Raw genomic sequence first — 18,692 nt, 5'->3', positions numbered from 1 at the left:
CCACTGGTGACTGAAGATTCCTATTTGAACAGGTAAAGTCTAGGAAGACAGATTTGCCCTTCAAAATTCCACTTTTAAAGTAAATGTTAAAGTCCATAAATCATTTCAGTTGCTTAATTAAACATAAAGCTGGGTCTCATAAGTGTACTACAGGAACAGCTTTATTTTGATGTGTGTTATTATTCAGTGTTATCTATCTCCTGGCAGTTTATTGATCCCTATTTTGTGAGTTCACAGGAGAAAGTAACTTTTTACTCAAATAATTTTCTATGGATGAATTCCCAACACCCAACGTACTTGTTCCTGAGAGATGTACAAAAGCCAACAGCCCCGCATTTCTCTCAGCCTTTGGGTCTCTAATTCTCTTGCTCCCTCAGTTCATCTTCCACTCATTGAAATTAGGAAATTTTTGTTCTTTTGTGAATGAAGCCCTCTTGACACCAACCTACCCGGGATGCGGGTGCGTAATCCATAAATAATTTAAAGTTAAAAGAGCCGTCACTCTGATGATTTCACTTGCATCTTGTTCTTAGAAGCTTCCTTTCATGTGAGGATCTGACAACTTTTAACAGCATTATTGGATAATGATAGCTGTCTTCCTGCTTCCATCTTTGCCTGCTCTGGAAGTCTCCACCACTGCCTTAAGCCTGCTATAAGAACTCTATTGTTTCAACCGAATTAAGATGATGCTTTCCAAGGTTTGTGTATTGTGGTTAAAACATCTTTGCAATGATCCATCCGACTGCCTTTTACACTCTGTTAGAGACATAGGACAAAACTAAAGTAGGCAATATCTAAAGGTGATGGCCCTTTCATATGCCAATATCAAAGCGACAAACATCAACTAATAAGGCAGAACAATCATTTTCTTTCAGCTTCACAGGAGGATTCGTAACCCCTTGATTTATGATGATGAAATGTGTTTACTTGGTAGGATTCTGCATGTAATAATCTGCAATGGATATTTCATAAGTAAGTAATTGCTCAACAGTTATGATTATTGGTTTCCATGTATTATAATAACATTCTTTTCTATTAGAAACTCACTTTTATTCATTGTTAGAAATGTGGAATACACAGAAATGCAAACTAAAGGAAAATAAAACTTACCCTTATTCCCGTGAGGCAGAAATGGAGATGCATCACTCATTCTTGTTCAAAGAAGGAATCACTGGCCAGCTTCGAGGAGTGTGCCTGGCTGACAGCCTCCAACTGTTAACTCCTTCAGCAACTGCTTCAGCTCTCAAGCTGAGGTCCGGCTCATCTCAGGGCAGCCTGCAAACAATGACAGTGAGGCCATGTTCGTCAAAGTCATGGTAACCAAAATCAAGAAAGTGATGCGAAGACCTAGCTATCTCCACACACTGTGGCCCCTTTTAATGGGCAACCTTTGCTCCTGAGCGCCTATGGGCCTAGTTGAGACTGTCAGGTCTACATCGAAATCTGATAGTTGCCCTGCCTAATCCTCCTTCCTCCCCTTTTCTTTCATGGGTGTTACTCTCCAGTAATCCTTTTTGGTTTTCTTAGTTTTTTTGGGGGGTTTTGGTGAGGAAGATTTGCCCTGAGCTAACATCTGTTACCAGTCTTCCTCTTTTTGCTTGAGGAAGATTGTCCCTGAGCTAACATCTGTGCCAGTCTTCTTCTATTTTGTATGTGGGATGCCGCCACAGCATGGCTTGATGAGCAGCGTCTAAATCTACACCTGGGATCCAAATCCACAACCCCAGGCTGCCAAAGCAGAGCCTATGAACTTAACCACTATGTCACCAGGCTGGCCCCTCCTTTTGTGTTTTATTGTGGTAAAATAAATATAACATAAAATTTACCTTATTAATCATGTTTAAGTACATAATTCAGTAGTGTTAAGTACATTCACATTGTTGAGCAACCAATCTCCAGAACTTTTTCATTTTGCAAAATTGAAACTCTGTACCCATTAAACAACAATTCCCCATCCTCCTCTTCCCCAGCCCCTGGCCACATCCATTCTACTTTCTGTGCCTAAGAATTTGACTATCTAGATAGCTCATGTAAGTGGAATCATACAGTATTTATCTTTTTGTGACTAGCTTATTTCACTTAGTATAATGTCCTCAAGGTTCATGCATGTTGTAGTATGTGTCAGAAGTTTTTCTTTTTAAGGCTGAATAATTTTCCATTGTATGTATACACCACATTTTGATTATACATTCATCTGTCCATAGACACCTGGGTTACTTCTACTTTATGGCTATCGTGAATAATGCTGCTCTGAACATAAATGCAAATAACTCTTTGAAATGCTGCTTTCAATACTTTGGGATATATATTCAGAAATGGAATTCCTACATCATATGGCAAAAATATTTTTAATTTTTGAAGAACAGCCATATTGTTTTCCATAATGACTGCACCATTTTGCATTCCAACCGATGGTGTGCAAGTATTTTATTTTCTCCACATCCTCAGCAATACTTATTTTTTGTTTTTTTCCATAGCAGCCATCCTAATGGGTGTGAGGTAGTATCTCATTGTGGTCTTGATTTGCATTTCCTAGTGATTAGTGATGCTGAGCATCTTTTCATATGCTTCTTGGCCATTTGTATATCTTCTTCCAGAAACGTCTATTCAAGTCCTTTGCCCATTTTTTATTATTTATTTATTTATTTTTGGTGAGGAAGATTGTCCCTAAACTAACTTCCTCTATTTTGTACATGGGTCGCCTCCACAGCATGGCTTGATGAGTGGTGTAGGTCTGCGCCCAAGATCTGAACCTGCGAATCCCAGGCAGAATGCACGAACTTAAGCACTATGAAACTGGGCCGGCCCCGTTTGCCCATTTTTTAATTAGATTATTTTTTTTCTATTGTAGTTGAATTGTTTATATATTTTAGATATTAACCTCATCAAATATATTATTTGCAAATACTTTCTCCCATTCTATAGATTGCCTTTTTGCTCTGTTGACTGTGTCTTTTGATGCACAGAAGTTTTTAATTTTGATATAGTTCAATTTACCTATTTTTACTTTTGTTGCCTGTGCTTTTGGTGTCACATCCAAGAAATCATTGTCAAATCCAATGTTACCACACACTTTTCTCCTGTTTTCTTCTAAGAGTTTTAGGGTTTTAAGTCTTATACTTAAGTTTTTGATCATTTTGAGTTAATTTTTGTATATGGTATTAAGTAAGAGTCCAACTTCATTCTTTTGCATGTGAATATCCAGTTTTCCCAACACCATTTGTTGAATCTCCAATAATCCTTTTACACAACTCTGTCACAGTGTCTGCTTCCCAGCACATCCCTGAACCAGAGGTGGCAACCGCTAAGATTCTGTATCTATCGTCCCAGTACTGTGCCTATCTCTCTCCCTCTCTCCTTTCGTAAACACACACACACACGCACACTGCTGTATCTATTGCTTTTTTAACATAACAATATATTGTGTATGTGTTTTTTTTCATTAGATATTTTCAGCACCATCAAGTTTAAAAATGGGCTATCTCTGTGGTAACCCATTGTGTGTAAATACCATTATTTACTTAACAAATACATTATTTTTAATGACCATATATTAAAATATTACTTCATTTTTGAAAAATCCTGTTTCCTTTAGAAGATTGACCTACAAAAAATTCTATGCTTGAATTATAGAAAAAGCTTTATTGGTAACATATTGGTTATTGTTCCAATTATTGTTATTTTTATTCTTCCTTTACACGCTTTTGTATAAAATATGCAAAAAGAAATATTTAGGCTTCTATGCCTTATATAAAAATACAATTTTCCAGACCTTCATATGATGCTCCATGAGACCTAAAAATGCACTTTATCCAAGTCTAGCTGGAGCTGATGGGGTTTTAATTCCTACAGGCACAAGATGCCCTGGGATGGCAAAGATACTTAATGTTACTCTTATTGCATTTGACCTCAAGGCTGACCAATGCCCAGAAACCCATTCTCCAGCAGCCTCCAAGCTCTTTTGGCCCTAGAACTTCTAACCCTGGAAACCTACTGACTTCAAAGACTGCTAAGACTCTAAAAGATTCCTGACACCAGGGCAGAAGCAACTACAGGCAGAGCAAAGCCATGGAAGACAGGACATCAAGTACCCCCTGGCCTCCTACTGCCTCTGTGACTTTAGTTACAGCACTTATGAATTCAGAGCCTTGCTTTCCTCATCTCTAAATTAGCAATAGTAATTGCCTTCTGCTCAACGTTGTTATGAACTTCAAATCAGGTAACATGTGGGAAAGCAATTTATAAATAGAAGGCATAATAAACATTTCAGTTGTTATTCTTAATAATTAGTGAGTGTGCTGCAAGTATGCAAGTAACCAGTGACTTCAGTGCCCTAGGCTTCTTGGGAAAGCAGGAGGGTAGTCAAACATCAATTCTCACATGTAACAATTTAACTCACCGCAGCTGGTCACACTTTTGCCAAGTTGTGCTAAGGCTCCCAAACACTGCTCATTGACTGACCTGAAGCTTTCAGCCTAGTCAGCAGCAGCTTTTCAACTTCTGCTGAGTAGCCACAGCAGCCAGTGTTGGAGATTTTGTTGAGTCCTTAGACATTCAATGGTGCCCAGCTGGTCTAAGTCCTCTTTATCAGAACAACCATAGATTCCAGGTAGAGTTGGCATGATCCGCTGGCAGAATAAGCAAATGCTTTTGGTTCCGGGCCATTTGATATTGCCCAAGAGTGAAGTCACTGGCACTTGGATGTGAAGAAAGTACAGATTGCCTCACCTATCCCTGGGAAAATTTAAAGTCTACGTACAAGTACCAAAGAGCAGAGCCAACCGGGAATTCCATCCTCCAGCATCCTCAGTCTCTGAGGTATAAAAAACAACTCCATCTGAGGAAGTTTCCCCACCCGTCTTACCCCCACTATATCCGCGCCCTCCTCCATCCACCCCCACCGCTGTCAAATCCTTCTGAAATCAATGAACTGAACTTTATTTAAAGTCTTTACTTTGGAACATAAATATGAAGAGAATGTTCATCATGGTCCCTCTATATGATTATAAACACCTGTGCCTCTGCTCTAGTTAAGAAACTGAGACGTTGTTTTCTGATTCTTTTATCAAAACACCTGAAACATTACACTGTTTAGTCTTTCAGTCAAAGGAATCTAAAGCTGAAATGGGGGATCCAGCCTGCTTCTAAGCGAAAGATCAAGACGTAAGGAAATAGAAAGTCGGTTTGACATTGTTGATAACTCTGGATACAGCACTGTGTCCAACAGGCAGCCTAACCCAGCTCAAAATCTTCCCCTGGCAGCAGTATAGTAGGGACTGTTTATATTAACTTACCGAAAGAAAAAAACTACTGGCGGTGAATTAAAATCAGAACTTCTCTTCTCCAAGCACCTGCGCTTCAATAGGTAGAAAGAGAGGTAAAGATGGAGGAAAGAAAGGAAAGAAACTAGTTTATACATAAAGAGGCAACAGTATTTATGCAGGTTGCAAGCCTGGATAAAGCTAAAAGGACATGTAAAAATAGTATCTCTCCTCCTCTACCTCACACGCACATTTGAAACAAGTCAAAAATCTATTTCTGAGGTCTCTCAACATAATTGTTATTAAAAAAACTCTTTCCAACATTTCCTTGGATTCTATCCCCTCCCAGATCACTTATGCAGCCCCTCCACAAAATCCTTTCCCAGACTCCCATGCTGTTCCAGCCACCGTCCCACACCTCCCTTAGGCTTCACTTTGGCTGCTCCAATCCCTTGCTTTCCATCTAATCCTCCATCCACCACGTGGGTCCACCTTCCTTAACACTGAGTAGATTTCTTTTCATAGGTTGAACAATGACCCTGATATTGTCAAATAAAATAGACATAGTTCTGTTCCTACCTTACTTGTCAATATTGTGATATTTTTCATTTGACCATCACCTCGCTCTGGAGTGCCCTCCCCTCAGCGTCTGAGATATCTCTCTCCTGGCTTTACTCCTATTTCTCCTTCTGTTCCCTTTCACACTCCTTTTGCAGATTTCCTTCCCTTGGTAATCTACTAAATGTTTAGGTTTCCACAGCTCTATCCTAAGCCCTCTGCTCTAATCAGTCTACCAACCATCCCTTGGCCAGCTAATCCATGTTTATGTGCTCATGGTTGTCCTCTACTGGGCTTCAATCCTGTGTATCCAACTGCCCATGTCCCACAGTGCCCTCAAAGTCAACACATCTGAACCCTTCCAAGCCTCATCTTCCTATATTTCTGTGAATGGCTCCCCTTTCCCCTCAGTTACCATGGCCATAAACCTCCCAGACATTCCAAACACTCTTTTTTTTTTTACTTGCTATTCCGTGTCCAGTTAGTCACCATCCTACAAATTCTATCTGCTTCAGTTGTCTCAAAATCATCTTTTCCCTGGATCTCCACTGCCATTGTTTTAGTTCACACTCTCACTTCACTCCAGGTTTAATGAAATAGCAAACTAACTAATAGAAAGAGATAAATAATGATGTCTTCCTGTGTCAGCAATGCCACTCTCCACCTTCAACCTCTATTCTAGCCAACATCTATTATAATAGTGATTAAGAATTTCAAGATTTTGGAGAGGATGTGGAGAATAGGGAACTCTTATACACTGCTGGTGGTAACGTAAACTGGTGCAGCCACTGTGAATAACAGTTTGGAGATTCCTCAAAAAATTAAGAATAGAAATACCATATGATCCAGCTATTCCACTTCTGGGTATTTATCCAAAGAACATGAAAACACTAAGTCAAAAAGATATTCACACCCCCATTGTTCATTGCAGCATTATTCACAATAGCCAAAGCTTGAAAACAGCTTAAGTGCCCTTGATGGATGAATGGATAAAGAAGATGTGGTATATATACACAATGGAATACTATTCGGCCATAAAAAAGATGAAATCTTGCCATTTGTGACAACATGGATGGACCTTGAGGGTATTATGCCAAGAGAAATAAATCAGACAAAGTCAAATACTGTATGATTTCACTCATAAGTAGAAGATAAAAACAACAACAACAACAAACAAATACATAGGTATAGAGATTAGATTGATGGTTACCAGAGGGAAAACAGAGAGGAAGGATCGCAAAAGGGGTAATAGGGCACAAGTGTATGGTGATGGATGGTAATCAGTCTTTGGGTGTGAACATGATGTAGTCTACACAGAAATCGAAATATAATGATGTACACCTGAAATTTATATAATGTTATAAACCAATGTTACCTCAATTTAAAAACAAAAAAAGAATTTCAGGATTTCGAGTTAGAGAGCTGAGACTTCTGATCACATACTAGCCATAACCCTAGGGCAAAGTTCTCTAAACTTCTATTTTCTTCACTCTAGAAGTCTAAAAATACTTTTTTCAGAGATTTGTTAGAAGAATTAATGAGATACTATATAAGTAGCTCTTAAGCATTGCCTGGCACATAAAAAAATCCTCAGTCAATAAAGAAAACCTACAAAGGTTTACCTTTTAATGTTACCTTACCACAACAAAAATCTGATTAGTTATTTTACTTTCCTGTTTATAATCCTAAAATTACTTTCCAGAGCATCGAGAATAAGTTCAGACCCCTCATTTTAGTCTCTATGAACCTCATCATTTGGCTTCTGCCTATCTTTAGCTCCACCTCCTCAATCACCCTCATATGCCATCTCTTCCCTAGACACATGGGACAATCGTAGTTTCCAAAACATACCCTGTTGTACCCTCAGCAGATCCACATTGCTATCACTTCTATGTAAAATGTCTTTCTCCTTTTTATCAGCTAGAAGATTCCTATTCATTCTTTAAAACTCAGAGCAAATCTCAAAATCTCCTGGGAAATGTCCTCTTTCTCCACAGTTTCATTTAGAGGCTCTTCCATGTAAACAGGAATAACAACTTGGGTACCTACATCTTGATGTAACTACATCAAAGCTTGTATCACCTTGTTCTGTTCGTGCTTCCTAACTCGACTGTCCTCTCCAACCCCCCTATCCAGTACCATGAACTCCACAGGTACAAGGATCTTGTCTGCATCTTCACCTCCTCATTTGCCTGGTACATAGTGAGTGTTCAACACAAGTAGATGAATGAAAGAATGGAGCAAACAGGAAGGTAAGAATGAATAGATGAAAGAAGGAAAAACAAAGCTACTTCTTACTATGCTGAAGTCCTGGGGTATTATTTCTTCAGCTTCTGAAAGCTCAGAAATGCCCAGAAATGCAGCAAGAGGCGTTATAATCTCCCATGTAGAGAGTCTGGCCTTCCTCTCCCTGCAAACCATCTCCCAGGCAGCTCTGCTTCTGTGCTTTCTATTCAGCTGAATCCCCGCCTCCAGCCCCTTTTTATCCACTGTGATCTGCAGATCCTCATCCTAACAAATGATCCTTTATTAATTCTGGAGAGATTTATCCCTTTGACTTTTTATAGCTTCCTTACAATGAAAGCAAATAAAAAGACAACCTGTGAAAGAAGCTAGCGAGAGGAATTTGTGCTTTCCTTGTATTACTCCCTGGTAACTCAGGGATTCATTGAACAAATATATATTGAGCACCCACTCTTTGCCTGACAGTGCATTATGCACAGGAAATATAAAAGTTGATAACCCAAGGTCCTGGATTGGCAATGAGCTCATAGATTAGTAAACTCTTTCAACTAAATTGTTTTGCCTGTGTCCTGTGTGCCAGGCACTACACTAGGTGCTGGGAAAATAACAGTAAACAAAACAGAAAAAGTTCCTGCTTTCATGGCGGTGATACTCCAGTAAGGAAAGCAGACCATAAACACTTGGGCTGCTTTAAGGATAAAAGAATGAAGAGGAGCAAAGGTGAACACTGGGAGATCAGTTATCCACTTGAAGTTGTCCAGTCAAGAGGTGACTGGACATTTCCTGGAATAGGGTGGTAAGAGTGGTAAAAATTATTGAATTCTGTAGAGCCAATTGGATCTGCTGACATATGATGTGAGCTATTAAAAAGAAGAATGAGGGGCTGGCCCCGTGGCTGAGTGGTTAAGTTCGTGCGCTCTGCTGCAGGCGGCCCAGTGTTTCGTTAGTTCGAATCCTGGGCGCAGACATGGCACTGCTCATCAAACCATGCTGAGGCAGCGTCCTACATGCCACAACTGGACGGACCCACAACGAAGAACGTACAACTACGTACTGGGGGGCTTTGGGGAGAAAAAGGAAAAAAAATAAATAAATAAATAAAAAGAAGAATGAGTCAATCCTGATGACAAGTATTTTGGTCTATATACCTGGGAGGAAAGAGTTGCCTTTGCATGAGTTGGAAAAGTCAACAAGAAGAGTAGGTTTTTCTCAGTGAAATAAGAAGCAAGATCAAGATCTGAGAGTAAAGAATGGAGAGGAGATGTTGGAGGTTGAGAAGAGAGGAGAATTAAATGCCTAAGAAAGTATTTAATTGTCTATACTCTGTGGTTTGAAGGTGAGAGGAAGATGAAAGATAAAATGTTTAATTTTAGATGTGGTATGTCTGAGATGCCTAGAAATAATGACAGCAAACATTTATATTGTAATCACTATAAGATGTAATCACTAAAAACTGTATGGTGTGAATTTTTTGTTTTTTGAGGAAGATTAGCCCTGAGCTAACATCCATGCCCATCTTCCTCTACTTTATATATGGGAGCCTGCCACAGCATGGCTTGACAAGTGGTGCCATGTCCACACCTGGGATCCCAACCCATGAACCCCAGACTGGAAGCAGAATGTGCGAACTTAACCGCTCTGCCACAGGGCTGACCTCTGGTGTGAACTTAAATTAGGATGTGTTGTGTTGGTGGACCAGTAACAGCAATATAACATCATAAAGTAGATGTTCAGGACATCATTCTCCTTCATTAGAGTTAAGACAGGGGAACATTCTGTATTTTAGAAAATAATTGCTTTATTCTTTGTGGACTAGGATAAAGGACCACCAATCCTTTACGAGTATGATGCTTCTTCATGGCAACAGGAGTTACCGATCATGAGTAATGGTTTATGTGGTAGAAATAAATGAATATTCACAGATGACAAAGAAAAGTTAACTCCTCTCTGAAGGGACATTGGCCTCTTGTACATCCAGCTTCAGGAAGTATTTAGCCTCAGTTATAAAAACTGTGGAAAGTACAACTCTCAGTTCATATATCAGAAGAAACAGAATACATCTCAAATGTTTATCATCTGTATTTTGACCAAGGAGCATTTAGTGGATTTTAGTAGTGCTTTATGTAGAATATGTGTTGAGTTCTTTTTTCTTTTCTTTTCTTTCTTTTTTTTTTTTTTGGTGAGGAAGATTGGCCCTGAGGTAACATCTGTGCCAATCTTCCTCTATTTTTTGTTTGTGGGATGCCACCACAGCATGGCTTGATGCTGGGATCCAAACCCGTGAACCCTGGGCTGCCAAAGTTCTGGGAGCACAAAAACTTAACCACTACACCACCAGGCCAGCCCTAGTTCTTACATTTTAACTGACAAAATATATTCCCTGTTTAGACAGTTTAAAAAAAAGCATCTTAAGGAGGAAAAAATGATCAATTGTGACAAATGCTGCTGAAGGTTAAAGTAAAATAAAGACTAAAATTTACCTTTGAATTTGACAACTTTAAGTCACTGGTGACCATGATGAGAGTAGTTTTTGAGAAATAGTGAGGAAGAAAGCCTGACAGGAGGACGTGTAAGAAGAATGAAAGGAGAGTAACCAGAAACATTGAATATAGGTAACTCTTCTAAGGGGTTTTTCCAAGAAGGGCAGAGAGACGGAGTCATAGCTGGAGGAACATGTGAGTCAAAGGAGGATTTTTAAAATGGAAGATTTTATGGTTCACTTGTATGCTGACGGAAATGACACAGTTAGAGGGCAAACTGATGATGCAGGAGAAGAGAAGTCCTGGAGTAGTAGAGAGAAAAATGGGAACTGATGATGAAGTAGAGGAAGTGGCTTTGGAGAGAATGATGGAGGGCAGATCAACCGTGGTTAATGGAGCTTAAGGCAAAGAAAAGGTGTAAGTATTGGATTTACTAATGGAACACGTCAAGTTCTCTTTTGATTGCTTTTACTTTTCAGTGAAATAAAAAGCAAAGTTGAGACTGAGACATGGAGAGGTTATGTTGGAGGCTTTAGAAGAGAGCAGAAGTGTGAACGAGTTGCCTGGGAAAGTTTTTAATTATCTATGCCCTCTGTGGAAGGTTTACTGCAGAAACCGCCTATCAAAACCATATGACCCTTTGTTATGGCTACAGGTCATGATGGGAACAGTGAGATCTTGTTATAAATTTGGTTAATCCTGTCTTCTCTAAAACCTCAACCTTCTGGATAAGTCTAGGAGAAAGGACCTCACACAAGATGGGTGAATACTGATTCCTTCCATGTATCCTTAATACTATTCCTGTGCCCCTTTTTGTTCAACAAAGCATTCCTTCATTTTCTATCACATGCAGCTGTAAGATTCCAAAATAATCCACCCCCCACCATGGCTGGCTTTGTGAACAGACACCAACAAATATGAAGTGAGGGATTCAGGAAAGCGAACCTTCTTGAGCAATGCATCTTCCTTGATTCACCAGCTGTGGTTTATAAAATTCCACAATGAGGGTGGAAGGGAATCACCATTTACAAAGTCACTCCTAGGTGTCTATAGTATGTAAAAATATTATCTCAATTAGATAGTCAGAACTTTGACACTGGAGAGAAGCTTATTCTTCCAGAACCCATGGAAGAAGTGTCTCTTCCCCAAAATACATACATATATGTCCAAAATATTATTGTATATACCTTTGCTCCAGTGTTAGGTGGAAGTAACATTAATTATAAATATGATATTTAGAAATATTAAAATCATGATTGAATAAGAAATAAATGCTGCAAGAAAATGTGAATACTTGAATTCGGGACCAAGATACAGGAAATAAGACTGGGGACAGAGGACAGAGGGCAGGGAGTGAAGTGGAAGTCACAAACAGTACAATAGCAGACAGGAGTAAATCAGGATAAAAAGAAAAGCTGTAGGCAGCTGTTGAAAGAAACATGTCCAGACAGATAAAAAATGTCTGGGAAAGAGAGATGGGTTCATGAAAATACCTATTAAGGGAATCAGTTATTGCTCAATCTGTCATATGGGCATTCTCAACTGGATTATAAGGTTTGAAGAGATTACACAGAAAGGAAAAAACATCCTTAGTTATCAGAAGTTCAAAAAAGAAAGATCTGCAGAGATTCAGACCAGAAGTCAGTGGAGAAGAAGAATGTGATCCAGAAAATACTAAATGTCTATAAAAGCCATCTCTCTATTCTTTGGAAAGCTTTTTATTTCCAGTTAGAATAAATAAAAGGATGTTGTACTTACTGTAATTTAGCTACCAAAACAGAGAGATCTCTAACACATATATGTTTATATAATATATATAATATATATTGGATAGCTTTCTGATTTGGAAGCTAAGTTACAAATATATAAATATAAATACAAATACAAATATATACATAAAATGTTCTACCAAACATATTATTAAGGAAAGATTATGGGGAGGGTTCAAGGTCAGGGTGACAAGGTTGTCCTTTGGGGTGGAGAAATCCTTAGCCGTGACTTCAGTGCAGTTGTAAGGGTCAATCATAGACTCCTGACTCACACTCACTCTACTTTTGGAACCAAGAACTCTACCCAACACTTAGCTAAATTCTCTGCTCTACAATTTTTCTTTTCCAGCATTCAGGGCCTGCTGCAGGATAGCTGCTTACAATCTGTGAAGCGTTCATCCAATTATCTGAAATCCAACTCTCCCTTCCCCCTTTTCTTTCCCTATCTGAGTCTTATTTGAGAGATCTTCCCTTGAGCAATTCTCTAATCAGGGAATTGGGGTAAAAAACATTTCTGAGCAAAAAGAATTGTAACACTGGGGCCAGCCCCTGTGGCTGAGTGGTTAAGTTCATGCACTTTGCTTCAGTGGCCTGGGGTTCACCGGTTCAAATCCTGGGTGTGGACATATACGACACTCACCAAGCCATGCTGTGGCAGCATCCCATGTAGCAGAGCCAGAAGGACATATAACTAGGATATACAACTACATACTGCAGCTTTGGGGAAAAAAGAGGGAGATTGGCAACAGATGTTAGCCCAAGGCCAATCTTTCTCACCAAAAGAAAAAGAACGGATACTTTAAAAAAATAGAAAATCTATTACAAAAATTGTAATTCTTTTCAAAATAGCATATTCACACGTGATTTGAAATGAATAACACAAAACTTCAAAATGTTGACCATCATCACAGACACATAGAATGCTAGATCTGGAAAGGAATTTAGAGGTCATTTGGTATAAAATGCTCATTTTGTTCATAAATAAGCCAAGGCCCAGATAGCTAAAGAGATGGGATCAAGGCCACACTGATCAGATCACACAGCTGGAAGGAGATCAGAGGCGTTCCACTCCCAGCCCTAGCTTCTTTTGAAATATACCTTCTGGGGCTTTTTAAGAACTTGCGTAAATTCCTGACAGCATCTGAATCCAGACATTAATAGCTAATATAAAGGAGATCACTAAAAAGACAATTAACTACTTCTAGAATCTCAACAGCACATACCCTGTTTGTGAATGAAACTAAGCAATTCAGCAAAAATTGGAAGGGGAGGGAAAATTGCAAATAGTAAAAATAATGCTCTAGAAAGTTACCCATGTACCATATAGATGATTACCATAAAGTTACCCCAAATCATATTCACTATAAGTTCACCAAAAATAACTCTGGAAAAAAAGACGCTATACTCCTGGAAGGAGTGGTTACAGGCAGAGGGTATCCAACTGAGGGCGTCCTGGTCCTTTTCCATCAAAAGTGTTGGCAGCGGAGCACAACATGTCTTCATCCAAGAAGAGAGCTGAGAAAATACTAGGCTAGCGGGACAGGTATGGCAGAACTGTGAACTTGCTCTATTAAATTCAGAAACTATTCTAAAGAGAAAAGAAGGTTTGTTAAACATGAGAATGGAGGCATTGACTAAACAGACAAGTGAAGGAGGTTTCACTGAAGCTACTAAAGATTCAGGGGTGGCAGTCAGTCCAGTCCAGCTCCAGCCCCTCCTCTCCCGAGACAGTCAGAGATGGAAGATGTCACTTGACTGGAGTGAGGTCCAGAAACTTAGGGGAGGTCTTTTCCAGGGCAGTTAAGGAGGGGTGGAGAGATAGGAAGCTCAGTGTAGGAAAAAAGGTATAAGATGAACCCTGTGGGAATACGGGGGAAATGGGAATAAAGTTGAATCAGGCACCAACAGGGACTGGTGTCTAGAAGCTGATCAAGGACACAGTTGGATGAGTGGGCTAATGGGTCATCAACAGCTCTTCCCAGTGGGCAAGAGACCCAGCGAGGTTCAGGCAGCCATCTGGGTTGTCTTAAAGGACCCTTTGATGAGGCAACCTGGGGCCTTAACTTAACCCAGACCACCAGAGACTATGAATCATGTGTTCTAACATTAGGCCATTTTAATATAATGCTAAATGAAACTAAAGAAAACAGGATGCCTGCCCAAAGAAGCAGAAATGATGGACCTGCTTTCCCTTTGGTGTATTAACCTTCAGGGAAGAAAACAGCTTTCAGGACAGAGGAAGCAGCCTCTTCTCCGGCATTAAGAAGATTAAGGGAAACAGTATTGGACTGGAGCAGAGAGGAAATTATTTGCCTGTCTCAGAGAGGACGTTTCTGTTGTTATTGCCCCTATAAACTATCTTCACCCTCAGTTCTAAATCGGGCAGGGCTAATGGGATTTTTTGAGGCAATATATCAAATTAGTCCTGCTAAGGAAACTCCAGAGGGAGGCCTGGAACCAAGGAGTGCCCTAAAATGTATCTAAGTGACAGGACACTTGCAGGAGCAAAGGGAGCCCCCAGCTTGCCACTGTGGACACCACAGCCAAAATGATGCTAATTAGAGGAAGGCCTTCGCCTTCAGTTCCAGGGAAGAAAGGAAGATTTGAAGAGTAAACTAATGACCACCTAAAGTCTTTATTACCAGGCTTGAACTTGGGAAAAAATGAAAGAAAATGTCATGAGCATAATCAGAAGTTCAGAGATTTCCAGCCATGTTAGGAGAATACATGAAAGCTATGATGATGCACACCTGTTCCATTTGTTGGATTAAGAATGATCAAGATCACACAAATATTACAAAAGCCAGCAAAGTGTCTACTTAGCTTTAGAGGAAGAGGATGTGGAAAGATATTCAGCAGGTGAGTGAACCCTAAGAGGCCCCAAGAGGTCCTGAGCAGCCCCCTCCAGCCTGTGCAGCTTCCCTTTTATCATCCGAAGGGCATAGGAGCCATAAATGGTGCTCAGCAAAGCCACAAGACACATCCAAACATTCTCTGTGTAGTGCAGTCACCTTGAACAGGTCACAGCCAAACACATTCTACTTATTTCTGTTCTTGAGGGTTCATAGAGCGTTTGTCTTCTTTGCAAAGACGAATAAGCCCTCCCTCCCTGCCACCCCCCACCAACCTCCTCTGTCTCAGGTTGGGTACTGCAGGAAGCAGATTCATTAAACAGAGTGTAATGTACAAGATGTTTACATAGGAGAGCCCTGCGTCCCCCAACACCTAAGGAAGGAAAATAAAGCAGAAGTCGATTCATGAGGCAGTCTCATGACAGCCTCAATCATCTTCATGGGCAGCTCTGATGGAAGACACCTCTTCAAAGTTGTCCTGAATTGAGCCATGATGGCTGGGACTTTCAACACTCGCTGATCAGTCACTGGATGTGGGCCACTGCGGGAAAGGGTGTAACCCTTGAACAAGGCAGCTCACTGTAGCTCAGGCAGTCCCTGGAAGCGCTGAGAGCTGAGGGCATCCCAACAGCATCCCAACAGCTGGAGCAACAAATCCTTCCTTAAAAGAGGATCTGGACTGCACATCACAGTGTCTACCACATGCTCTCCACGTATTTTCTAAATATGCACAAAACTCCAGGAAGTGAACATGAAATTGAGATTTGAACCTCCTAACCTTTTTCAACACAGAAACTGTAGAAGGGAAAGAAAAATTGCTAAGCGTGAAAAATGCTTTGATGCCAAGCACCCTGAAGAATTAAAGGAACAACAGCCTCCGGTATTGCAATTGTGAGACAAAGATAGAAAAGTTGCTCTGCTTTAAAACAATGCCCTCTCTTTGTCTCTTTCTAAGAAATGTTTATGAGTTTCATTCACTCGGTGACTTCTTACTGAGGGTCTGCTATGTGCTCAGCATTACACTAGCTCTAGCTGAGGGAGATGCCAGAGAAATACATAATATGGTCTCTAACTTTGAGGACGTTATGGTCTAGATGGGAAGGAAAATAAACACACAAGAGCAAAGGAAAGAATATTTTTGCTTAACTGCATGCTCCTGGGCGGTCAAGGTAGCATAGTATAGCAAATTTTTACTTATTTACTGGACACGGTTGGTCACCTTATCGACATGAGGCTGGTCAAGATACCTATATCTCTGAGGATTCATTTTCTCCTTTTTAAAGTGGATCTGCCATACCTAACTTACAGGTGTGTTGTGAAAATTAAACAAGGCAAGTGTTGTAAACACGCTTAGTAAATTACAAGGAACAATGCAAATGTTTGCTGCTGTTTTTGTACCTGACTCTTAGTGTGTCAGAGAAGGCAGAGACAAACTGATGAGAGTTGGAGAAGTCAGAGATTTCAGGGGAGGGGTCTTGAAGTTTTGCGCAAGGGCTGCGAGCTGGCGATGCTCTACTGGCCCAGCATGCTCTTAGCCTCTGCGAAGTGTCCTGCACAATGTTACACTTTGAAGATTTCTTGTATTATTATTGTATATGGAATATTATTGCATTATTTGAATAATATTTGTGTTATTTTGAATACCTTTCGAAGGAGGGCATCTTTTTGAACATATTCTAGTGTTAGAACCAGGCACGCCATTCCTACTGTCTGTAGAGCCCACTGATGAAAGAGCGTTGGGTACAGAGCTGGGTCAAAGAGTCCCCCTTATTGAACCTGCTGCTGCATCACAGGAGACCACATGCCCGAGAAACCTCGGCATCTCAGGGCAGTCAGAGGAGTTAGGAGGAGCTTCTTACAGGATGTGGAGCTGTGTGGAGAATTCCAAAGAGGATTTAAGGAAGCCAGACCAGATGTGGATTGGAGACTGTCAGGAAGTGGGGCTTTTCATGACTGGTGAGCTTGTTAATTTTTATCTGGGAGGCAGGAGGGATAAATCAAGGTTTGGAGTTATGTGTAGAGTAGCAGACAGAAGAGGGGGGATCTTTAGTCATTATTCTGTTTGCAGCATGGCCTTGTCTCTGTCTTGTCCCAAACACAGTCGTGGTGTAGCCCTGTCTGAACAATGTGCATATTCTGTGAACATGATTGTGACCCATTGGGAAGGTCGTGACCTAGCTGCCAGCATGGACATTTTTGATTTTTCATGCCGTACACGTTACCAAATGCATACATTTGTATAACTCTCCAGGCCCCTTTAGATATCTGAGTTTGCTGCTCTTATGGGCTGAACTGTGCCCCCCTAAAATTCATATGTTGAAACCCTAACCTAGTACCTCAGGATGTGACTATTTGGAGATAGGGCCTTTAGAGAGGTGATTGAGTTAAAATGAGGCCATTAGGGTGGGCCCTAATCCAATCTGACTGTGTCCTTATAAGAAGAGAAGATGAAGACATACAGACAGACATCACAGATGCATGTGCACAGAGTGAAGACCGTGTGAGGACGCAGCAAGAAGGCGGCCATCAGCAAGCCAAGCAGGGGGGCCTCAGGAGAAACCAAACCTGCTGAACTTTGATGGTGGGCTTCCAGCCTCCAGAACTGGGAGAAAATAAACATCTGGTGTTTAAGCCTCCCTGTCTGTGGTACTTTGTTATGGCAGCCCAAGAAAACTAATACAGCTCCCCTGCCTTATCTGAGGTAGGGCATCTCGTGAGTGAGAGTACAGGCTGAGAGAAGCCTAACTCTGGCAGAGGGAAGCTTCCATGGAAAAGGTGACATGGAGAGGAGTCTTGAAGGATGTGTTAGAATGTGGCAAAGTAGAAAAGGAGGAAAGGGCATTCTCTACAGTAGAGATTCTGGAAGTGTGGTCTCTGGACCAGTAGCATCAGCCTCACATGGGAACTTATTAGAAATGCAAATTCTCGGGCCCCTTCTCACATCTACTGAATGAGAAAACTCTGGAGTAGGGCCCAGACATCTGTGTTTAACAAGCCCTCCTCCAGGGGATGCTGATGCAACTAGAGTGTGAGAAGCACAGCCCTACAATAGACAAGAAGGCATACAAGTGTCCTCATGAGTAGCTCAGTGTGGCTAATAAATACGAACAAGGGAAGGTTTACAGGGGGAAGTGGGAGTTGAGTTGGGCCTTGAAAGAGGTGGAAAAGTGAATGGGTGTGAGGAAGAGAGGCAGTTGGAGATAGGGAAACAAGAGTGGAGGCTCCCGTCCCTGGCCTAATCCTTAGCTTGGGACTTGAGGTCCAAACATCGCAGTGCACTAAGGTCAAAACAACCTAAAAAATAAAATGCTTAAGACTAATGGCACATTATTCTGGATTTTCTACCAGAAGAAAGTCTTGATGAAGTGCTTTCTCAACATTAATCTGAAGCATTGAAAAACACTTAAAATAGCTCATCCGGAAAAGTTAAAAGTTATCAGAGAATTATGGTCATTGAAAGAGATATTTTAGAGCCAAATTGAAGAGGATATAAAAGTTACATTAATCGTCCAGAAGACATCCTCTGTG

At 40.6% G+C, this 18,692-nt stretch overlaps 1 long non-coding RNA gene across 1 annotated transcript in view; it reads right to left on the bottom strand.

Annotated features, from left to right (window-relative positions):
* The window catches only part of LOC106842473 (uncharacterized), a 199,608-nt gene that overhangs the window by 33,073 nt on the left and 147,843 nt on the right, over positions 1–18,692 (bottom strand). The window contains exon 3 of the long non-coding RNA XR_011495365.1: positions 1,111–1,275. This is a non-coding gene — a long non-coding RNA (uncharacterized lncRNA). The remainder of the gene's footprint in view (positions 1–1,110; positions 1,276–18,692) is intronic.

Source organism: Equus asinus, chromosome 18 (assembly GCF_041296235.1).
Source record: "Equus asinus isolate D_3611 breed Donkey chromosome 18, EquAss-T2T_v2, whole genome shotgun sequence".
NCBI lineage: Eukaryota > Metazoa > Chordata > Mammalia > Perissodactyla > Equidae > Equus > Equus asinus.
This window is presented reverse-complemented; position numbering and strand designations above follow the sequence as displayed.